This window comes from Acanthochromis polyacanthus, chromosome 1 (assembly GCF_021347895.1).
Source record: "Acanthochromis polyacanthus isolate Apoly-LR-REF ecotype Palm Island chromosome 1, KAUST_Apoly_ChrSc, whole genome shotgun sequence".
NCBI classification, from domain to species: domain Eukaryota; kingdom Metazoa; phylum Chordata; class Actinopteri; family Pomacentridae; genus Acanthochromis; species Acanthochromis polyacanthus.
Genome location: NC_067113.1, coordinates 11,245,106 through 11,269,977, shown reverse-complemented (window position 1 = coordinate 11,269,977; position 24,872 = coordinate 11,245,106). Strand labels below are relative to the sequence as shown.

Below are 24,872 nucleotides of genomic sequence, written 5' to 3'. Positions count from 1 at the left end.
ATTGCCTGTAGAACATCTGTTTAATTTAATTTAATCTCTAACAAATACAAATCAACCCACACATATGCAGACAACGCTTTGCACATTCACAGTGAAACCATCCCCATGACCTCACATCTCCAACTGGAAAAAAGCAACTCTTTTAGAAGCCAGCAAATGAACTCAGGAGAGTGCAGAAATCCCAGCCCCTGAGGAAAGCTTTTCACTAGAATAAGAAGAAAATATTTCCAGCGAAGGGGAACAAACATAAAGGCATTAGCGAGGCATTTGTTTTCAGTCCCTGAAAGGAATGGAGAGATATACAGGACATTTTCAACATATTAGCAGCTTTATCTTTTTTCTTCTTGTTTTTGTAGATTGTATATATGAAAAAAAAAACTCAAGTTGCTAAAATTCTAAAAATGTGAAACACACAATTTAAAAAATGGCAGCGTTGCAGCGTTCTCAGCAGTGATATATAAATAAAAGAACACTTGTTTCAGTGCAAGAAGAAAGGCTATTCATTATGGAAGAACTTAACAGTAAGGTCATGAGGTCCAGTGGGTCTGTTTTCCATTTTGACTTCACTTTTCACTTCTATGGTTACAGCTGCTTTAAAGCTGCTGTCCGGAGTTTCCGTTTGTTTTCAATTTACCGTATTTTCACGACCAAAAGGCGCACTGTACCAAAAGGCGCAGTCTCAGTTATGTGTGCCATTACTGTATTTAAAACACACATAAGGCGCACCTGATTATATGGCGAGGGTTTTATATACAATCCACACCCACACTTCCCCCTTTAACGTTCTCATGGTGTCCTCTACTACGTCGGCCTTACAACAACAACACACACACAAGCATACAAGTGTGCGTATTTAAAAATAGAGCCGGAGCAAAACTGAGTTTGGTTGTGCTTTATTTAAGTATTGATTACAAAGTACTAACATTTTTTTAATCATCAATAGGCGCGGGCATGGTAAAACACAGATAAAACAAGCACACAAGTGTGCGTATTTAAAAATAGAGCGGGAGCAAAACTGAGTTTGGTATTCACTTTTTTTTTTTTTTTAACCGGTAATCGTCATCAATCAAACCCATGGAAGTCCTCATCCTCTGTTTCTGAATTGAACAGCTGCGCTAAACCTCCATCAAACATGCCAGGTTCACTTTCTTCACTGTCAGAGTCACTTTCCGTGCCGTGCGGCTCCTCGGAAATGATGCCGGCTTTTGCGAAAGCTCGAACAACAGTGCCAGCAGACACGTTAGCCCAAGCATTTACAATCCATTCGCAAATTGTGGCGTAACTCGCCCGGCGCTGCTTTCCACTCTTAGTGAAACTGTGGTCTCCATCGGTCATCCATCGCTCCCACGCCGCTCGCAGCCTTACTTTGAACGGCCGGTTCACACCGATGTCCAGCGGTTGGAGTTCCTTTGTCAGGCCTCCCGAAATGACAGCAAGCTCAGAGTTCATTTGCTTCACTTGTTTTTTCACATCGGCTGTGAGATGGGCACGCATAGAGTCACAGATCAACAGCGATGGTGATGCGTGGAAAAAACCACCTGGTCTACGTCCGCCTTACAACAACAACAACACCACACAGGACGCACTGCACCATAGGGCGCGCCGCACAATTTGAAGAAAATCTAAGACTTTTATGTGCGCCTTATAGTCGTGAAAATACGGTATGTATCATTTTTTAACAAAGCTTAAATGTGTTAGTCTAGTTCGATACTATAATATAAAGTTAGTATAACGCGATATGAAAATTTATTCCTGAGCTCCGCCTTCCTCTCATAGACCCCCATGTTATTCCAAAAAGCGCCGGTTGCTGCCGACCAATCAAGTTCGAGCTTCAGCTTTGTCATGCTGTCAATCAACGGTTACGCGCACAGCAAGCAAGCCCATGCAGAGGTGGGCGAGCTACGGACTACGCAACCGCGCGCACATTTGTTTTGCTTGTGGAGGAGAGAGCATCAGGGATCAGCAACTTCCAGAAAAGTTACCAATCCCACGGCTTGTCAGGCCAAGAGACTGCAGGACGTTTTTTGGCTCGGGGTGCTCGCATCGCTCCCCGACCACGGCCTCCATAGCCCGCCTGCGGGCTTCGTTTAGATGCTGTGGTCGGGGTGCTCGCCTCGCTCCCCGACCACGGCCTCCATAGCCCGCCTGACGACTTCGTTTAGATGCCCGACCTCTGGAGGAAGATGTTGGGGCATCTGGGACATACTCTTCGTCAGAGGAGTCATGCAATTCTGAACTCTAGATAGAAATAAATAAACAATCTAACACATATACACGCGTAAATGCACTGAGTTTGATAAACAACGTCATCGAGAGGGATACACGAGTGTAATCACATATTGAAACTTTACTCGTTCGTCCTAGCAGATTCATGTTATTTTGGTATTAGGACAAGTTAGACTCAATACAGCATTCTAACGTAATTCCTTTATTATTTACTAAATGTACTAAATGCAGAAGAGGGGAAAACAGCAAAACAGGCAAGATGCTGCAGCACTCTGGGCACTCCTCTCAGGTACTGCGCGCGTGCACAAATAAAGGGGCGAAATCAGAGGGAGGGAGGGAGGGACCAACAGTGTTTTGGGAGACGCTGCGATTCAAACTCCGGACAGCAGCTTTAATCACTTTTTATATATATATAAAAAAATGTATAAAGAGAAGAGTGTCCCTCACAGTGATGAATCAACATAGAACTAGAAAAGCCCTCAGAGAGCTCAGTCCTCCTCCAAGGCTGCTCATTCCCCCATATGTCAGAAATGCAGCATTTATGTATTAGTTATTGATGATCAGAAATCACAGAAACATAGAATGTGTCCATTTATTGTAGATGTACCCACAAACTAAATGACGTTGCTCTGAGCACAGGAGTGTGTTCTGCATGTGTACATTATGTACGGACACCGAATCACGTGACCTAAATATGTAGCGGGCGGCGGGAATTGATGGGACTCAGAAACACCCCCACAATTTAATCAGTTGTTCCTTGGATCATTTCTGATGGATAAGTCCTGATAAGTCCTCAGTGGTGGATTTGTAGTAGGATCACAATCAGCTGATGTAGTGTTCACTTGTTGTCTTGGTGCCGCTATCTGGCAATGATACAGAAATCTTTAACCAATCCGTGGATCCAGACTATAAGCTGGATCACTGCCAGAATCTAATCACTTGGTCCTTGTATAATTTCTGACCTTCACTGAAAATTTCATCCAAATTTGTTAGTCTGTTTTTGAGTAATGTTGCTGACAGATAAACAAACAGCCAGACACCGATCGTCACAAAACTCTATCGTGATCCTTGACAGAGTAATTATTAGGAGTTTTGTACCTGCAGCCCTGCAGCAAACAGCAGACAAACCAGTGAGTCATTTAGTAGCTTTAGAGGATATTTTTTTCTGAAGAGAACGACAACAACAGAGCGAAAAGAAAAGTGAAATTTGGCCACAAACATGACATTGAATTAAAGCTGGCATTACTCTGTGTCTGCTGGATGCGGCACACTGCACCATTTTTCTACTTGTATTGCGTCATGTACTCCCACCAAGTGAATACAGTAGTTTCTTACTGTAAAAGGTCAGCTGTCAGGAAAAATATAACACAGGTTGCTTCAAGTGTTCAAACAAATGACTGGTGCTGTGAATCTGAGCATGAAAGTCTGATTACAATGCGGTATTACACAGCAAAATGTTTTAGCAGTCCTCAAAGACAGAGGATCCAGATATACTGATCACACTGTGATTCTACAATGACCTCTGGAAAAATAAGCCTTTGCAGCTTTTGGGGCATCAAAGCCAGTGGCTCAGTGTAATAATGGACTTCTCTTATCTGAGCATATGAATGTTGAAAAGCTTAGTGGGCCCAGTTCACAGCCCTGAGGTACGTCAAAAAAACAACCTCATTTCTTACTGCAGCACATAGCACAAATGTTTTTCACTCATCTTCCTCTCAGGGAATTTGCATTAATTTCAGAGGCTAACGGGAATATTTAGTGGGCTGGTTTATGCTGACGGGGAATGAGATGGAGTAATCTAGGAGGCAGATCAATCAGTGATAGGCCTTCACCTCTCCCGTATGTTCAGACAGCCTGATGTGGTGTGCATATCCGCTTAGCCTTCCTCCTCATCTGATAACACTTTCATTTGTCGAGCCATAATGTTGAAAGATTGGAGGTCACCTTCAACATGGAAAAACTGTTTCTCTGTTGTGTTTTTATTGCAGAATTTTATAAAGTGATAATTCCTCTCTGGGGTGGAATGTAGTCAGACTTTGAGGATATCAGAGAGGAGGGCAATGCTGAAACGTTTCTATCTTCAAAAAGTCCAGTATTTGTCTGTCATAACTTTATGATTGCTGCAGTTATGGTCGAGTAGAAGCAATCGGACGATCATTGAAACCCAGCCATGTGGAACAATGCAAAAACCGAAAGCGATAGGGAATGCACACGCTGACTGTCAAGCACTGAGCAAAGAAGAAAATGTATGAAAAGCTTATTTTGATGCTGTCGGCTCTCTCTGCTCACCTCACAGGAATGAATTATAGCTAAATACCATCAGTAAATGTTTCCTTGTCACACAGAAATAATTCATTCTGTCATCCCTTTACCAATACAACCCATGTGATACTGACACACGGTCGCCTGGGTAACATATTCAGAGTTATCTATTCAGACAAATACAGCAGCCATGTTTAAAAAAAAACACACACACACATCTGCTCTGAACTGGAGACACATGAGGCACATTTTAGAGCAGAATACTGTAGTCCAATGCAGCACTCATCAGTCTGGGGACTGATACATAATTCCACACTGCTTATCCAATGAGCCTCCCAGCAGATACATAATAGATGTCGAACAAATACGTGAATCAACTATGGAACGATAATGAATCCATTTCTTGGAGCATATTAAAGCCTTTCCAAGTGAAGCTGTTATAGGCTGCAGATTCAGTGTGAATACACAGCTCAGGGTAGGTGGGTTTACTGCACAGGAGGCACTGGGAGTGGATTTTTTATTGTGAATGTTTGCAGGTGGTCAGGATGGATGTATAGAATTGAAAGATGAATATATATGTGGAAATGTCAGAATGGCACATATCATTCTCCTAGTTCTGCTGACTTTCTTAGCATTATAGATGTCTTTGAAGTGCAGTTTTAAGTTCTGCTCTGTATAACTTTTGTTGCAGTAACATTTGCAGGTTTCTCTGTCAGAACCAGGAGTAACACAAGCTCCTCTAAATCATTGTGGAAGTTGAACCAGAGTCTTTATGGAGCAGGAAATCAGTGTGGCGTTGACCAAACACTGGTACCACTATCATGTAGGGTAGCGCCAACCATGTAAAAGGATGTTTTGAAATCTGTATGAGTTTTTACTTTGCTAGGTTTCTGAAAGAGCAAGCAGCACTTATCTGCTCCTGTTAAAATGTCTGAAGTCATACACACGTGGACAAAATTGTTGGTACCCCTCAGTTAAAGAAGGAAAAACCCACAATTCTCACTGAAATCACTTGAAACTCACAAAAGTAACAATAAATAAAAATTTATTGAAAATTAAATAATCAAAAACAGCCATTACTTTTGAATTGTTGATAAACATAATTATTTAAAAAAACAAACTAATGAAACAGGCCTGGACAAAAATGATGGTACCTCTATAAAAGATTGAAAACTATTTGACCAGAGTGACATGATTAACTCAGGTGTGTCATTTAATTGACATCACAGGTGTTTCCAAACTCATAATCAGTCAGTCTGCCTATTTAAAGGGAGACAAGTAGTCACCCTGCTGTTTGGTGAAAAGGTGTGTACCACACTGAACATGGACAACAGAAAGCGAAGGAGAGAATTGTCCCAGGACATCCGAAAAAAAAAAAGATAGACAAACATCTTAAAGGTAAAGGCTATAAGACCATCTCTAAACAGCTTGAAGTTCCTGTGACAACAGTGGCTCATATTATTCAGAAGTTCAAGACCCACGGGACAGTAGCCAACCTCCCTGGACGTGGCCGCAAGAGGAAAATTGATGACAAATTGAAGAGACGGATCGTTGGAATTGTATTCCATATACATATGTATAAGAGCCCAGAGCAACCTCCAAAGAAATTAAAGGTGAACTCCAAGGCCAAGGTACATCAGTGTCAGATCGCACCATTCATCATTGTTTGAGCCAAAGTGGACTTCATGGGAGATGACCAAGGAGGACACCACTGCTGAAAAAAACTCATAAAAAAGCGAGACTGGAATTTGCAAAAATGCATGTTGACAAGCCACAAAGCTTCTGGGAGAATGTCCTTTGGACAGATGAGACCAAACTGGAGCTTTTTGGTAAGGCACATCAACTCCATGTTCATAGACTCAAAAACCAAGCATACGAAGAAAAGAACACTGTCCCTACGGTGAAACATGGAGGAGGCTCAGTAATGTTTTGGGGCTGCTTTGCTGCATCTGGCACAGGGTGTCTTGAAAGTGTGCAAGGTACGATGAAATCTGAAGACTATCAAGGCATTCTGGAGAGAAATGTGCTGCCTAGTGTCAGAAAGCTTGGTCTCAGTCGCAGGTCATGGGTCTTCCAACAGGACAACGATCCAAAACACACAGCCAAAAACACCCAAGAATGGCTGAGAGAAAAGCGTTGGACTATTCTAAAGTGGCCTTCTATGAGCCCAGATCTGAATCCCATTGAACATATGTGGAAGGAGCTGAAACATGCCATTTGGAGAAGACACCCATCAAACCTGAGACAACTGGAGCTGTTTGCTCATGAGGAGTGGGCCAAAATACCTGTTGACAGCTGCAGAACGCTCATTGACAAATACAGAAATCGTTTAATTGCAGTGATTGCCTCAAAAGGTTGTGCAACAAAATATTAAGTTATGGGTACCATCATTTTTGTCCAGCCCTATTTCATTAGTTTGTTTTTTTAAATAATTATGTTAATCAACAATTCAAAAGTGATGGCTGATTTTGATTATTTAATTTTCAATAAATTTTTATTTATTGTTACTTTTGTGAGTTTCAAGTGATTTCAGTGAGAATTGTGGGTTTTTCCTTCTTTAACTGAGGGGTACCAACAATTTTGTCCACGTGTGTACGTGCCTTCTTCATTACATCAAGAATTATGGAATTAAATAAGAATTAGACAAGTTCAGTGTTTCAGATCCAGTTTTGTTCTACATCAGACATAGAGTACTTAAACACTCAAAAGTATGCCAGTGGTCTCGGTAGTGTGACTTCCTGTCTTCATACTTGGTCATCCTTTAATATTCGAGCCACTGGTTCGATCTTTCCGTCTGCACTATGAGGTTTCTTTGAGCGATACACTTTGCCTTGATAGCAACACTGGTGTCATGAACCAGCTTCATCAGGTTGTCATTCAGATCAGTTTGGAAAAGTGGGTCATAATGGCAGTCACACTATGACCTTTGTCTTTGAAGCTCCACATGGCCTTGTCTCCATTGTTTAACTGCTGTTGCTGCACAGGGCTGGTTCCAAGAGGAAGACAGAGGATGAAGAGCAGAAATTAAGTGTTGTGCAAAACGGAAACAGTATAAGCCTTTCTGCCTTCCATCAATATGGGAATGAAAGAACTTTCCTCAATAAAATGGATGAGTTAGCTGCGCTGACGAGGAACGAGTGTGTACTGGAACTATGGTGTGTGTGCTTTATGGAGACATGGCAGAATGGACTCATTCCCGATTCACTCAGAAGTTTGGCCGGCTTCCAGTTTTCCAGACACACAGGCAGGGAGAGTAGTAAGAGGAAAGAAAAGCAAATGTTTAGTTTGTGAATGGTAGGTTGTGTAACTTTGTTACAAGCGTGAGTATGCCTTTATCATGAGACCTTACTATCTAGCACAAGAGTTATCACATGCTATTGTCATCAAGGTTTATGTGTGTGATCTCATAAATGCAACACCGTCAGGATCTCCTCTTCATATCTGGAAACTTCAACTATGCATCTCTGGTTTCAGTCTTTTGTTCCAGCCTCTGTTACGCCTGTGCAGACCTTTGTGAGGTGGTTCAGCATATCTTCAGCACATGAAGAGAGTAAAGGTTTGAACATCTTGTCTAGTGCTCCAAATCCTGCCTAAATCTAAGTACTCCAGACCATTAGTTTCATCACTGCTGAAAGACTTTGGAAAGGTTTGGGTTTGCCTGTCTGCATCCTCCAGTGAGCTCAACCATAGATCTGCTGATCCCCTACAGATCCCACTCCAACCTCAAGACCATGTGGGACGATCATGTTTTTTCACTTTTCCATTTCAAAACCATGCAACAGTTTCTCCTTAGGGACACTGTGGAATAATACTGACAGATCAGATATGATATTTTGAGTATGTGAATCAGGCATGGTGGTTTGTTGCACCAGGGCTGTGCAGGGGACAATCTTGGCTCCATATCTCTTCACCTGTACCTCAGGCCTCCAATTCTGCACATTCATCTGCAGAAGTTTAAGATTCATAACATTTTAGATAAGTGTCAGGCTCCTGGGGGTGGCTGTGGTAAAGCAGGTTGCCCATTAATCACCAAGGTGGTGGTTAAATCTCTGACCAAGTGTCCATGGGCGAGCCACTGAAACCAAACTTGCTTCTAATCTACCATCACTGGCATATAAATAGTTGAACAGATGGCTCTAAGTACTACTAAAGTGAAAAAGTGCTCTATAAGTTTAGAATGCCATTACTATCTAAGCTGTGCTTGGGTGCTTCAGAGAGAATGAATAAAAGACATCTGTCCTCATACATCATTACAGTAAATTCCAGGATACCTGCCTGAACTCTCATGTTTTAAAACATGGTAGTGAGAACAATTAACTGATTATTTCAGCTGTTCATTTTAATATTTCAGGAAACCGTGAACCGTGATCATAAAGCAAGAGACAAGCACTTTGTCATTCCTGGAAAAGAATGGAACAAAGGATGATTTAGAGGGATATGTACTTCAGATCCTTAATATCCTGTGGTAGCCACTGAATGTTCTTATTGGAGCTGAAGCCTGAAAAAAACAGATTTAGGGGAAAGGAGGCTGGAATAAAGCGCAGATGATGAAGCAGCCACCTCTGACCTACTGATGTAGACTGAGACTGCAACCTTCTCAATTTTGATTAAATCAACTGTACGATCATGTTTGGACTGAGGATGTGTGTGTACTATTTTGTATTGACATCTGTTTCTGTTGTTTTGGTCTTCCTATTATAGTGGTGATAACAGAATCTATCTCTGTACAGGACTACAAAACAAAATGAGTATACAGTTGAATCAGCAATTTAATGAAAGTGAAAGACAGTCTGTCTGGCTTTAATAGACTAAATCAGTTCTACGTAGTTGTACCTAATAAACTTACTACCGAAAATATATTTATTACAACCACATCTATTTAGAAAGGAGTAATATGACCTGTTCTGCCATTTGATGTTAAACATGGTCACAGATTGAACAGGAGAATGACAGCTGGAGAAAAAAAAAGACCACAAAATATAACATTATAAAGAGAGAGAATAAATGTAAAGGAAAACATGCACCGATGCAGAAAAGAGACGGTGCTGTGAAAAAGAAAGGAAAATAAAAAAGAGAGGAGAGAGGCGGAATGGTTGGTGGGTGGTTGGAGGGGATGGGGGTGGTGGGGGGGCAGATTCTAGTGTGAGAAAGATGAATGATGTAGCCTAAATGAAATGTCATTCCTGGTAATGGGAAAAAGCCCATGCCAGAAAGCAGGTCACTTAAATTGCAAAAGATGTACTTAAGCAGTGTTGCCTGGAGCACAGTCGCTTGACAAAACTGTTAACATTAACTTTCCAAAATCAAAATAAATGGAGGGAGGACAGAAGGGGAGGAAAGGCGAGAAAAGAAAAACGCATCTTGGCTGGCTGCTGGAACTGGGATGGTATCTGCACTGGCAAATAGGATACTGACGTGCACACACACACACACACACACACACACACACACACACACACACACACACACACACACACACACACACACACACACACACACACACACACAATGAGGAAGCTTCATGCAATCAGACACCTTTGTAAATATGCTCTACTCTGTGTCTCTTTCATGTATATCATATGTCATGTATTTGTACATGCTGCTCTGTGGCTTTACAGAATGAGCCAAATTGAGTCTGGCAGCTGTACATTGTTTCTTAGAGCTCAGCTTTGTTGCTCCTTTTAATGAGTATTTCACTAGTTTGTTGACTGCAATAGTCCCGTCAAGCATGAGTAAAAAATACAGCCTCCAAACCAGCATTACAGAGCAGACTTTCCCTTTGAAACACACACACTGCCCCTGGCACAAATCAATAGGAGGAGGACAAAATGCACTTCCATTTAATTAAGATAACCGCCGCATTTTCGCTCATAATCTCTCTCTTCCCTCCTCCATCCTTCTCTCTCTCCGTCTTTCTTCCTGTGCCGCTACCCGTGTCAATCCCCTCTGGGGGGTGAGAAATGTTGTCGGTAGGAATCTGGATTTAATCGTTTCCCAGATCGACGCCATGTTTTTCTTCCCCTGGAGCGTGTTCTCATTCCCCCACCCCCACAACCTCCTCTTTCAAATGTCGTCTAGGGAGTGTTCTGCAGCCGAAATGTGTTTGCTCTGGGGCAATTGGACTACTGGGGTTGACATCTTCAGCTGAACGGTTACAATCCATTGTGTGGGTCTGTGCAGCAATGAAGCAGCGTCCTGCTGAACGGTTCTCAGCTGCTTTGGGTTTTTCACAGACCAAAAAAACAGAAAAAAATAAAAAATGGACAATTTCTGATTTTATATTCTACTACACACACAATGCAAGGTGTTTACATTGCTGTAAGTTTCTGTGTCCATGCACTGCTTTGACATCTATTACAGTTTTTTTCGATTGCTAACACGCATTGGTCGAAACTGAAGTCACATGTTCAAAACTCTTAACACAGCCTGCAAAACAGAAGTCCAAATGGACTGAACTGTGAATCACTTTCCATTGCTTTCACACAAAATGCATTCAGTGACCACAGTCACCAAAATTCATGAACTCTTTTCTCAGTTACTAGTTCACCACCTGCAAAACACTAGACTTTTACAGCACATTGTTCAAATGCTAACACACTTTGTTCAAAACAGTTAAAACCACAATCAGAACAGAATGATGGGGGGGGGGGAACACAGGGAACTTCTGCTGCAGCAACATTCAAATTTATTGTAAATCCTATCATATAATAAAAAATTATGTAATTCCAAACTCAGCTGAGTGTAGTTGTCAGCTGAAAACCGATTCAGGTGATCCGTGTTTGGCCTCATCAGAAACCATATAGAAGGAGACACTTAAAAGGGTTCCAGCCACAATGAATCTCCAGAGAAGACATCAGATGTAATGGATGGAAACATGTGATTGTTACAGTATACATGTGTTGTTGGTTTTTGAGTTTTATCTCTTGATTTCTATTCTGCCCCTTGAATTCTGAGATTCTGCATTTTTTGTTTACAGTAAACTTTCTATTTTTTGAAAGCTCCCAAAGTACCGATGCAAAGGCAGAGAGAAAATACGTCAATGTTGTTGAAGTAAACTGCTGCATTCCTGATTCATTCTTGTTGCAATATATTACAATAATTTAGAAAACTCAAAGTGCAAAGATCTTATTTTATAATAAAAGACTGATTTATCTAAAAAGAAATCATTCAAATTTGAAAGATTAAACTTTCATTACATGTAATGCTCTCTGTTGTTGGTATTTTGCAGTTCAATGTCCTAAGACTGACAGCGTTTGTTTCCAAAGTGAGACTATTTGCTAGTGTTGTAGTTGAATGAGCTTATTTTGAGACATGAATGAAGTGTTTTGTTGGTGAGAAACAGTTTTGGGGACAAGATTTACTGTTTAGCTGAGATGCATGATGGAAATGCAGGCTGTGTTAAGAGTTTTGAACATGTGACTTCAGTTTGGACCAATGCTAGTTAGCAATTGAAAAAAAAAAGTAACTTGGGCCCATGCTGAAACCAGCTTTATTTTTATCTAATGTAAGGGTATTTACAATGAGCTTGTCCCTTAACATGGAGCTAACATAATGCTGGGAAGTTGTAGATGAGTGCAGTTTCTAATCTGTTTAAAATCCTAAACTCTAAACTGTCCTTATTAAAATGCTCTTTTCCTACTGTACATCCTGAACAAAATTAGTTTTTAGTCAAATTTCACAAACAATTTTTTTCCCATCTAGAATGATATAATCCACCCAGAGATACACTACTGTTCAAAAGTCTGGGGTCACGCAGAAATGTCTTTATTGTTGAAAGAAATTCATTTAATTTCAATTAAGATAACATTAAATGAATGACAAATCCAGTGTAGACATTGTTAATGCGGTAAATGACTATTGCAGCTGGAAACAGCTGATTTTTAATGGAATATCTCCATAGGGGTACAGAGGAACATTTCCAGCAACCATCACTCCTGTGTTCTAATGCTACATTGTGTTAGCTAATGGTGCTGAAAGGCTCATTGATGATTAGAAAACCCTTGTACAGTTATGCTAGCACATGAATAAAAGTGGGAGTTTTCATGGAAAATGTGGAATTGTCTGGATGACCCCAAACTTTTGAACAGTAGTGTATACTTAAGTCCACAGCTGAACCAAATTCCCTTTGCCATCTCTGTATAGACTAAACTTTTTTACAAGGTTGTGAAAAAAAATAAAAATTCAGTTTTATAAAATTCTAAACCAACTTAATTTTTCTGAGTTGAGCAGATGAAACTGGACACAGCTGAATCAGTGGGAGACGTGAAGAAACAACAAAATGCAAACAAGGAAACACATGGAAAGCACTTTGATCTCTGAGGTTGAATGTTAAAAATATTAAATGGATGACACCAGTATGTTTCAGGTGTTGAACTAGGATATAAACACAGGTGCTCCGGTGAATTACAGGTGTGTTGATGGCAGAAGGCAGAGCTACAGAACGACATTAATACTGGCAGTCTATTGTTACTGTACTGTTTACAGTCAGTGCAGCTGCTCCACTCCAGAGAACACCTTTGCTTATTAATTGTGATTTTTAAAAAAGAACAACAAACTCCAGATTATTTCTTTTGTTCAAATTATTTTGAACGTATTTCTTCTGTCACACAACTTTAAAAAGGAAACAGCCTTTTTGTTGACCTTTAGGTTCATAAACCTGATTTCAGTGTGGGTGGTGGTGACATGTCTACAAGAGAACAAGAAGACTCCTAATGAATGAAACATTTGCACTTCACACCCCTTCATAATAAAGGTCTATTAAAAAATTAAAAAGATAAAATTTTGCTGTTTAGCTTTCTGGGAGGCAGAATCCTGCAGTTCTACAGGGTGAGTGTTCATGTTATGTTCTCTACCAGCCTCATGCAGTTCATGTTCGTTCAGCTGGTACCTTTTTACAGAAGTGGAGAAAAACCCACTATAGAAGCACTTCACACCCACCAGATAACACATGGAGAATGTAGTCACACACACATACTGACATGTAGATACAGCCCTAGAAATAAAGTCTGTATGGAGGGGTTTTTAAATCAGCATGCCTGTAGGACACATACTCAAGTTCCAGCTGATGGATGGTGTAGTGTGTGTGTGTGTGTCTGTCTGTCTGTCTGTCTGTCTGTCTGTCTGTCTGTCTGTCTGTCTGTCTGTCTCTGTGTGTGTGTGTGTGTGTGTGTGTGTGTGTGTGTGTGTGTGTGTGTGTGTGTGTGTGTGTGTGTGTGTGTGTGTGTGTGTCTGTGTGAGAGAGAGAGAGAGAGAGAGATCTGCTGGTGGTTAGAGCCAAACAGTTCCCAGTGCTCATCATCTCCTGATTTCCAGTCTCTCCTCAAGGTTAGCAGGAGAACACACCTCTATGGTGCAATCAAACCTGATTAGCTGATTAGCATACTACTTGCATAATGTCTCCACAATTCATTACCCGTTGAGTGAGTTCATCGCCGCTCCACAGGAAACATTGATCTTTTGCTCGTACATGCCCAGAGACATCACACACACGCACACACACACCGACACACACACCGACACACACACACACACACACACACACACACACACACACACACACACACACACACACACACACACATACTAGCTACACACACACACACACACACACACACACTGCTACACACTGGTGCAAATGGTCAGCCTAAAACCTGGATAACTTTAGTATCTGATGAACGTCACACTCAGTGAAGAAACAGGAACATATTAAAACAGCCAAAAACTGAAGAAAGGACGACTGAATGGAATAGAATATTCAAATATTACACACATATATTTCATTTGCTGAACACCAACTGGTCCAAACTTGTAACCATTTGGTACAACTTGGTCCTAACATGCACGTCCTGTTTATCATTAGCTAAAAACCTGTGAGTTGTGTCCCCGACGTAAAATATCCATCAACAGATATCATAACTATTGGTACATACAGCATGTAAGTACTGTAAGGAAGTACATGCTGTCATGGACCAACCTCTAGGGTCAGCTAGGTGGAACAAAAACAACCAGATGATACTGGTTAGGTAAAGCAATTCATTGCTCAGTGACAGAAGAAACACAAAAGTGGTCAAACAAGGGAAAACAGGGCTGGTGGATGTCGCTGAATCAAAGAACCAAACAAAACCCAACAAAGGCTAACACAATTTTTAAACTAGCTAACCAAAAGCAAAATAAACTCCTCAGCCAAACCTAACCACAGAAGCCACACCCACCACAAAGGAAACTAATACAAACTAGTGACTAGTTCACAGAATTAATGAAATAAAGCTGGTGTCTCAAAACACACACGTCCAAGTAAACATAATCATGTCGATAATCACCCCTCAGTCGCTACAAAACACAAATCGCTTCTCATCGAATTAGCAGCCGCTAACAGGAGCTATAATTTCTGAGTAGTCAGTCCTGACTGGCCACGGAACACACAAAACACGACGACTCAAGAGGTACCAGGTCAAACTGGTCTCATTAAATCTTAGCTGTCCTGACAGAGCGTTTGGTTGTGGATTCATCCTCTCCAGGTGTGATGATGGCTGCGGCCAGTCTGATGAAGGTGGAGGGAACTAGGTGGTGGTCCAATCAGAAGGGTCGGGAGGCGAGGAGAACAAAGACTGGAGTCCAGGTCTTCAGCTCCAGACAGCTGGAGTTCTAGAGAGGCCCTCAAACCAACCTACACAGGACATCTCCTCATACAAAGACCCAAAAAAATCCACCACAGAAATAAGACGGCACACAATCACCTGAGGCGAAACAGTGCTCTTCAAATACTGCTTTTAGCGAATATTACCTCTTAAAATACTGCTTTTTAGCTCTGTGGTGGTGAAGACCGTCCATCAGGTTTCCCTCACCTCCACATATATTTAATCAGAGCTCAGGATTGTGACTTGGACTATAATTATTCAGTCACTGCTTAGAAGAGCTACAAAAATCCACTACGGCCTTTTTTACTCTGCGTCCAGGACACTGAAGAGATACAGATGATCTGTCAGCATTTATCACAACAGGCGAGAGAAAATCCTGCCTCAAGTGGCCTTTTCCTCTGATAGCAACAGTCCCTATATTAACCTGTACACTGTAGAAAACAACAATCCTTGAGGTTTATTGGCTAACATAATGCAAAGTGGCTCAGGTTGGACATAATGATAAGTTATCAACTCTGTCAAAAGGTCCATCTCATGTTTTGAAAATGGACCAAAATATACAAAATAAGCTTTGGCCGTAGAGCGTTATTTTAACTGTGTTCAAAACGCACGCACAGCATAGAAATCTCTGTGTGTGTGTGTGTGTGTGTGTGTATGTGTGTGTGTGTGTGTGTGTGTGTGTGTGTGTGTGTGTGTGTGTGTGTGTGTGTGTGTGTGTGTGTGTGTGTGTTCTTGTACTTGCTACATGGTGAGGACCATTTTCTGCATTTAACTATCAAAGTGAGGACATTTTTACAAAGTGAGGACATTTTGGCCGGTCCTCACTTCGAAACAGCCATGTTTGAGGGTGAAGACTTGTTTTTAGAGAACAGGTATGAATTGAGGTTTGGTTAGGGTTAGGGTAAGGATTAGGGTTAGGCAATCAGTTGTGATGGTTAAGGTTAGGGTAAGGCTCTAGGAAATGCATTACGCCTATGGATGTCCTCACTAAGATAGAAGTACAAACATGTGTGTGTGTGTGTGTGTGTGTGTGTGTGTGTGTGTGTGTGTGTGTACTGGATTGGTGTAAAATGACCGGGTCACAGCAGCAGTCACATGCTCACATTTATGAACTGTACAAAATTAGGCATTCTTTGGTGACCAAAGCTGCAGGTTTAGACTCTGCAGTTTGAGCTTTCAACAAGTTTCTGTCACAAGTGTCCACTTTTTCTAGGGTACACCAAAATCAAACAGCGCACACTCGTTATTAGAGGAAAGAGCGACTCTCAGTGCTATCAGCAGGTGTGCAGTCCAGACACAACATGGAGTTTATTCAGAGAGCAGACGGACTTATTTAAGAAATACATCTCTCCAGCGGTTTGGATGATCAATGCATACGTGTTTCTTAAGGTGTTGAAGTGGAAAATCATTAAGGAATCAACAGCTAAAACAAGTAGATGCTGATAGAACAGGAATTATACCCAGAATCCCTTCTGTTGTTGAAAACTGAATATTTTGGAACATACTACTGTTCAAAAGTTTGGGGTCACTCAGAAATGTCCTTATTTTTGAAAGAAAAGCATTTTTTTCAGTGAACATAGCATTAAATGAATGATAAATCCAGTGTAGACATAGTTAATGTGGTAAATGACTATTTTAGCTGGAAACGGCTGATTTTTAATGGAATATCTCCATAGGGGTACAGAGGAACATTTCCAGCAACCATCACTCCTGTGTTCTAATGCTACATTGTGATAATTAATGCTACATTGTTATAACTAATAACTTTGTTTTTGTTGAAAGGCTCATTGATGATTAGAAAACCCTTGTGCAGTTATGTTAGCACACGGATAAAAGTGGGAGTTTTCATGGAAAACATGGAATTGTCTGGATGACACCAGACTTCTGAATAGTGAAGTACATATTGAACCAATGATCCTTAGAGCCTCTCGGTCGCTTGTCCAAGATGATGTTATACTTTTGGCATCGTCATAATGTTTGTTTTACTTTCAATCAATTAAATTACATGATTTTAACTCAACTAAATCCTCCCAAAAATATCTTTTGCTGGCAACTTGAAGCATCAGAAACATTATCAGTTTAATTGTATTGGCCTAAACCTTAAAATTCGAGCTAAGCTCTCGCTCTGTTTTGTCTGGGTCTGTTGTTTTGTTGCCACTGCTGTTTGTTGGCATAAGATTTCTGCCAGCAAGGTACACAGCACAGTATGGCACTGCATGAACAGCTCGGGTGTGAGCAGCTTGCCAAGGCTGGCTTTAGTCTGGATCACATGACGAGGTGTTAGTGTGTTGTAGGTCCTCAATGCCTTTTGTTATATTTAGACGCTGTTTGTACTGTATGTGACTCACCGTACTCACTATAGTGTGTGTACGCACTTACAAGCATCCTTTGATGTCTAAAAACATACATTATATCCCTCCATAACAAATACATTGCTTTATATTCATCCATTGTGCTCAGCATGCACTCAACAGTCAGTCACACGACAAATAGTCCAGGCATAGACTATGAAGTTAGTTTCTGTGACCAGAGTGGATTGGTTTTGAGTGCACATGGAGTCTCATATTGAAACTGACTTAGACTTGATGTTAAACTTTGGATCATTATTGACGGTGTGAACCCTGTTTGTGGAGACTGTGTGTTTGCTGCATGTACAAGTGACAATTTACCACAGAGGGTCACTCACACAGACTGCTTCACTCCCCACAGCTCCACCATTCTTTGTGCTTTGACCGGTGCTTTCCTCTGCAGGGGTGTGTGCATTCTCCTGACCAATCAACATACTGGTGTGAACCATGCTCCTGCTCCTGATGAGGTTGCATTTCCTCACCTAAACTGTTACGTCCACAGCCAGCACACAGAAACATTGCTGCGTTATTTAGCATGCTTACTGGGTTCTTCTTGCTTTTAATTTATTTGGATCTGTTTGTCAATGCATTTGTTGTCTGAATATACACTACTGTTCGAAAGTGTGGGGTCACACAGACAATTCCATGTTTTCCATAAAAACTCCCACTTTTATCCATGTGCTAACTGTACAAGGGTTTTCTAATCATCAATGAGCCTTTCAACACCATTAGCTAACACAATGTAGCATTAGAACACAGGAGTGATGGTTGCTGGAAATGTTCCTCTGTACCCCTATGGAGATATTCCATTAAAAATCAGCTGTTTCCAGCTACAATACTAATTTACCACATTAACTATGTCTACACTGGATTTGTCATTCATTTAATGCTATCTTCATTGAAAAAAACTGCTTGTCTTTCAAAAAATAAGGACATTTCTGAGTGACTCCAGACTTTTGAACGGTAGTGTAGCTGTGCTGGTTTTGTTGTAGAGTCTGACAGGAAACATGATGCTAGCTGTGATGCTAGCTGTGAAAGCAGTTGCATGATGTGTCATGAGGCTCTGGTGGGAACCTCATAAAGTGAATTAAACCTCAGTGAGTAATCTTTCTTGAAAGTCATAGATTTGACTTAGAACACTCTCAAAAGATTTTTTTTTAACCTTTTTGGATAGCTAATTAAGTCTGACTCACCAGAGCTAAGCTGTGGCTACACGTCTGTCTGACTGCATTTTCATGCATTGACTGTGTTACCATCTTAAAAATCTCCTTCAGTACAAAAAACAACAAGAACAACCTTTGGACAACAGCTTGTACTCTGAAAAAAGTGTTGCCAGAGGTTTGGTCTGTTTTTGAGCAGCCATTGCAGCATCCTGTTCTTAGATCACCAACACATCTGTGAAATACGAACACATCCAAGCTTTTCTGCATCTGTAGCAGAATGTTAAAGAGGTGCAGCCAGACCATTCTACACAGCCCTGTGTCAGCACTAGAGAATGGTCTGACTATGATGGAACATACTGTATTACCTTATGCTCTATATGCACCTCATCAGAACAGAGCTGTAAAGACACTCCAGGGTTCACCTTGATTCCCCTCAGATGGTCCTACCCTCCTACCCCCCTCTGAATCTGATGCTGGTCTATCCCCAGCCTCAGTGTCTGGCTCACTTACCAGCACTCAGTGAAGCGCAGAGAATCCAACTGTCCAAGCACCCCCACCCCCACACCCACCCTACCCAACCCTGTTCAGGACTTATCCAAACATAAACAGGTTTCTGAGACTATCTGCTTTATTTTACGGGGTTATTTTAGCTACTATTAGATGAACTAGTGTCGCTGCATCAGTCACACACACATAAAGAATAAAATAAATCAGCCAATACCAGAATGCTGAATGCAGTTGTAGAGTTTTGTGTCTTATTGAGTTTAAAACACAAGAATAAATAATAATAATAGACTTAATGTTTATTATTCATTTAAATTATATTTCAAAAGCCTATTTTGTTGTTAGAGTTTATTTATAGTTTTACTAAAACCGCACTAGAATAGTAACCATACTTCATTTCCTGCTGATATTAAGAGAATTTCAGTGGACAGTGTGCCCTTTATGAGGATCAAACATAGTAAATGCTGACTGACTGCAGCTCTACAGTGTGAATAAGAGCCTTGTCTGTCTCTGTCTGAGCATCTGTCAGTGCTGGCAGCTCAGTGAGGGTCCGGCTCATATGTTCCTCTGTACACACACCCAATCACACACTCCAGTACAGAACTGCTTCAAGAAAAATCAGAGCATACAAAACACAGACCGCTTATAGATTTAAAGTTCAGATCCAGGGATGAGGTAGATCAGCCTTTTTATAAGGGGTGAGGTTTTGGGAGAGGAAGGTGAGTAACACCCCCCTAAGAATCAATTCAGTTATAATATAGTAGGATGTAACTAATATCAGGTTTTATTGTACGATGTAGTGTAACGCCATACCATACTGGATTCATGATCATTTTCTACTGTTAAGTGATGGACTCAGACTCATTAGTGCCACTAAAACATGTTTTCATTTCCTATAAAATGAATAAATTGATGATCTTTTCTATTTTACTTCAACAAACTATTTACGCTCAAAAAACAACTCAAAAATCTCACAATTACAAAAAGAGAAGCTGAAAATGAAAACAGCTCGGGGCTCACAGATGATAGAAACACTGACTGCTTGTTTCAGCCAAAAGAAGTGAATTTAGGTAAGGAGCAATAAAGCAGTGAAATAAGTGAATTTGAAGTAATATCCTTCATTTCTGTGAAGTTCTAAAGGCTAAGGATACAACATCCCAAATATGCAGGCCTGTAAATATACTGCATTAGTATACCACTATTTTTAATTTCTATTCTTTTATAATATCATAAATTTATGATATCATAAAAGCTAGAAGATCCCCGGTTCGTGTCCCGGCCTTCCTGGGATCTTTCTACATGGAGTCTCCATGTTCTCCTGTACATGTGTGGCTTTTCTCCAGGTTCTCCAGCTTCCTCCCACAGTCCACAAACATGCTGAGGTTAACTGGTGATTCTAAATTGTCTGTAGGTGTGAATGTGAGTGTGGTTGTTTGTCTCTATGTGTAGCCCTGTGACAGACTGTTACTTGTCCAGGTGTCTCCTGCCTTCACCCTCAGTCAGCTGGGATAGACTCCACCCCCCATGACCTTGATGAGTGTTAAGCGGTGTATAGAGAATGGATGGATGGATGATTAATGACTTCATTTAAAATTGCTGTTCTCCAGTTGCATAGAACAAAATACTAAATAAGCTGCAGTTGCACCTGTTCTGTTGTTTATCTCTTCACTAGAGGTTGATAGAGTAATTTTCCTACCAGATCTGCATGAAAAATGACTCCTGTACTGTAGTTAGCATAAATCCAGCTGCTGGAAACAGCTGCTCACCTGGAATGGATGTTGACAAATGCTACTGCAGCAACTGTATCAGTCCAGAAAATCTGTCAGTATCTCTTCCCACTTTCAACTGCATTTGTACTCAGTGTTGCAGACACACTTCATCGCTTTAGTTTGACTGTTGTTTGAATCATGTAATCAGAATCCTGCTGCTCCTGAATGATACCAGCATCAGTAGCTACAGCTGCAGCCTGTGTTAGCTTTGGACACCTTTTTACAGCTTGACAGTTAGACAGCAGGGAGGTGCACTTATTTTAGGACAGTCTGCAGACACACTTTAGCTCCACGTCATGAAACAGTAAGAAGCTCCACCTGTTGGCACAACCAGGTACGACAGCACATTCACAATTCCTTTTCTGACATTTATTTTCCTTGTATACAGTTTTACTGATTAATATATATTTAACAAGCAGCATCCTATTGGGTTAAAAAGTAAAGCCAATGCAGAAATGCCAAACCCTGCAGTTCTTCAAATGTCCACTTGAGGCAGGTTCAAAAAGCGAGTAAATTTCTATTAACCCCAATGTTATAATGCTCAAATTTGCAGCAGAAATAAACATGTTTACAGCCAGGTACAGAAAATCGTTTTGGTCTCTTCACCTAATTTCCCTGTTCATGACAACTGAACTAGCATGTTTTTTTATTAGGGCTGGGTCAATTTTGATTAAAAAAAAATAACGCATTTAATCACACCTTTCTCAGTTTCCTTATTTCTGTTCCACCGGTAACACTGATGAACTCTCCAGGCCAGTAAGTGGCGCTAATGAACCTAAAGTCTGTTTTCCAGCCACGAAGAAGATCCACAGGACGCACTGAGAGACGTCAGAAAGTTTGGTGAACAGCAAAGGAAAACGATACGCATTGAGCTCGTTGGGAGAAAAGTTTTCTTTTAAAACTGTTCCTGTGATAAAAGCCTGGTTGTGTACAAATTGTGCAACAAAGAATTTCCAAAAAGTCTTGAAATGTTGGATATAATGTCACCATAATGTCACATTGAGTTTTCAGTCATCTGTGAATGTAGCAGACAGATGAGAAATGCAGATAAATAGAAATGAAACAAACATTTTAGTTGTTTAAGTTCACATAGATGAATATTCATCCATTCAGTCTCAACCAACATTTATTTGAACTGAAAAACTTTGCTTATTGTGTCAAAAATTGATATTTGACACGATGTAATTTTATCGTGATTAATTAGCTACAAAGCCTCTAATTAATTTGATATATTTTTTAATCCACTCATTTTATATAAATTTCAAATTTAAATTGTACTGAGGCTTAATTGTTTTGCATTATTAATGGTTTGGTCACTTTGAGTAAAAACTGAGCATCATCACAGGACCCTCACTGCCACCTAAATGTTCATCATTGGATTGGAGTCACACACTGCCAAAATAGAGCTTCACACTGAGCTTTAAAACTTCAAAAACTCTGGTGTTCTTGCATTTTTAAGTGACTGAAGAAGTTTTTGGAAAGAAGGAAAAAAAATCTGTTAATTGACCTGTTAATTAGCTGCAATTACTTGATTAATAATTTATCATTAACCTCTCTGATCTCTAAAACTGTTACAAATCACAAGGTGAACAAAATATGTTTGTGCAAAAAGGTACATGTGGCTGTTAGTTTATTAAAATGAATCAGGGTGGAAGGGTCACTAACAGGCTGGTTAGCACAGCGAATGGTGTGTTTATCCAGCATTACATTCACTGTGGCGATACAGAATATTCAGACAAAGACACCATGGTGTTAAGACAGACAGAAACATAAACTCAGAGCGATCTTGAGGCTGATGGAGGTGTTTGTTAGAAGATATAATCTAAATCCAGGGTGTAGAAATGTGAAGGTGCCATAAGACTGCACAGTATTTTAGATTTGGAATTTAAAACTGTGGAAAGTTATCACAGCTGCAGTCATCTTATCTGGTGTCTTAATTATGTCTGAAACAACAGAAACAAGCTGGTCACATTACAAAGTCCTCCTCTATGAATGTGTGAAGTGATTGGCCAGTGAACTGTAGCGCTGGATGTCATTACACTGCAACAAAAGTTAAGCTACTGTTATTAATATTGTGTTTTTTTGCCCATTCCCTTTGTGACGGCTCGACTGCTTCATGAAGAATCTTCAGCATATTTCAACCAATTGTTAGTGGAACAAAATGATATTAAGAGAGTGAGAATGAACAGAGAAGGAAGCTAATAAAAATTGACAAGATTGGAAACTGGTACTGGTTTCAGAAAGAAGGGTGAGAGGTGAAGGAAAGACAAATAAAGAGAAAGAGTAATTAGGGAGAGAATGAGGAGTGAAAATGAAGAAGACAACGGAGATAGCTGAGGACGGAAAGCACCGGCGGAGATAAGCGAAGTCGAGGCGAGAGGTCGACCAGGAGAATATTAAAAAGAAAAAAAGAGTCTAAGAAAATGATAGCTCAAAAATGAGGAAAGAGGCATTTGCTTTTAGTCCATGACAGTAAATTCTGACTCCCCAATGGCAGAGACACAGTTTCCTATTATCCCCTTCACTCTATCTGCTGCTCCATGCAAACAGAGCCGGAATGGGGCCTCTTGTCTGACTAACAGGAGGCAACAGGGAGCCTGAGAGAGTGTGACGCCTAATAATGTCTACCATCTCGCTCAGGGATTAGACAGAGCAACAAGGCAAAGAGACAGGTGGTGAGGGATGAGGAATCTCCAGGAGCTTACACGAGCTTGTTCTGTGAATGGGGGAAGCCATTACAGGTGTACACAGCGGGTTCCGACCAAGCACAACGTCAGAAGACAAACACCCAAAGACATCGTGTACTGAAGCTTTGGTTTCAAACGGCATCTTCATGCTACAGGAAAGCAGCTCATCAGCCACAGTGTGGCTCTGCTGCACAGTGTAAATCTAACCAGCATTTCAAGGCAGACCATCCATACGAGTGTACACTGGGACAGCATGATTATGGGATGATTAAAATTCTACAGTTTAATCTGTGCATATTTTTCATTCACCTGACACAAAGTGCATATTTAAACTCTAAAAATCCTCCCAAGTTATTATTACGTCAAGGAACGCAGTGGAGTAACGTGATGATCAGCATTGGTTTGTCTGTCTGTCTGTCTGTCTGTCTGTCTGTCTGTCAGCAACATTACACTAAAACAGACCAGTGGATTTGGATGAAAGTTTCAGGGAAGGTCAGAAATGATACAAGGACCAAGTGATTAGATTTTGGCAGTGATGCGGCTTATAGTCTGGATACACAGATTTGTTAAAGATTTCTGTATCACTGACGTCACTGTAACCATGGCAACCAGTGAACACTACATCAGCTGATTGTGATCCTACTACAAATCCACCACTGAGGACTTATCAGGACTTTTCCATCAGAAATGATCCAAGGAACAACTGATTAAATTGTGGGGGTGTTTCTGAGACCCATCAATTCCAGCCGCCCGCTACATATTTAGGTCACGTGATTCGGTATCCGAACATAATGTACACATGCAGAACATATGCCTGTGCTCAGTGCAAGGTCATTTAGTTTGCAGGTACATCTATATTAAATGGACACATTATATGTTGCTGTGATTTCTGATCATCAACAACTGATAAATAAATGCTACATTTCTGACATACGGGGGAATGAGCAGCTTTGGAGGAGGACTGCGCTCACGTCCTTATGAAACCCCAGAAGCCTGAAATCTAAGTTTTTGAGACTGTAATCAGGATACTGTACTAAAGGTAACTAATCCATTGGACTGTATCTCAGTAATTTGGCCTCAGCAGAAGGATTGTGACCGACAGAACTAAACCTACATTTCCATCACACCACAACAAACAGGTAAGAATGTGAGCACTGCTTTAGTCAGTGGATTATAGTGTCTGACTGTCAGCTCTCTTGCTTAAGGAAACCCTGTCCTGTCACTGCTTACATCAGCCAAAGGAGACTGAATTATAAACCCTGTCATTTAAACTCTG

The 24,872-nt window shown here is 40.7% G+C and overlaps 2 protein-coding genes across 9 annotated transcripts in view; both read right to left on the bottom strand.

Moving 5' to 3' along the window:
* adck1 (aarF domain containing kinase 1) overlaps positions 1 to 24,872 on the bottom strand; it is a 430,485-nt gene that overhangs the window by 203,190 nt on the left and 202,423 nt on the right. The window lies entirely within an intron of this gene.
* The window catches only part of nrxn3a (neurexin 3a), a 237,633-nt gene that overhangs the window by 178,062 nt on the left and 34,699 nt on the right, over positions 1 to 24,872 (bottom strand). The gene's annotated exons all lie outside the window — the stretch shown is intronic.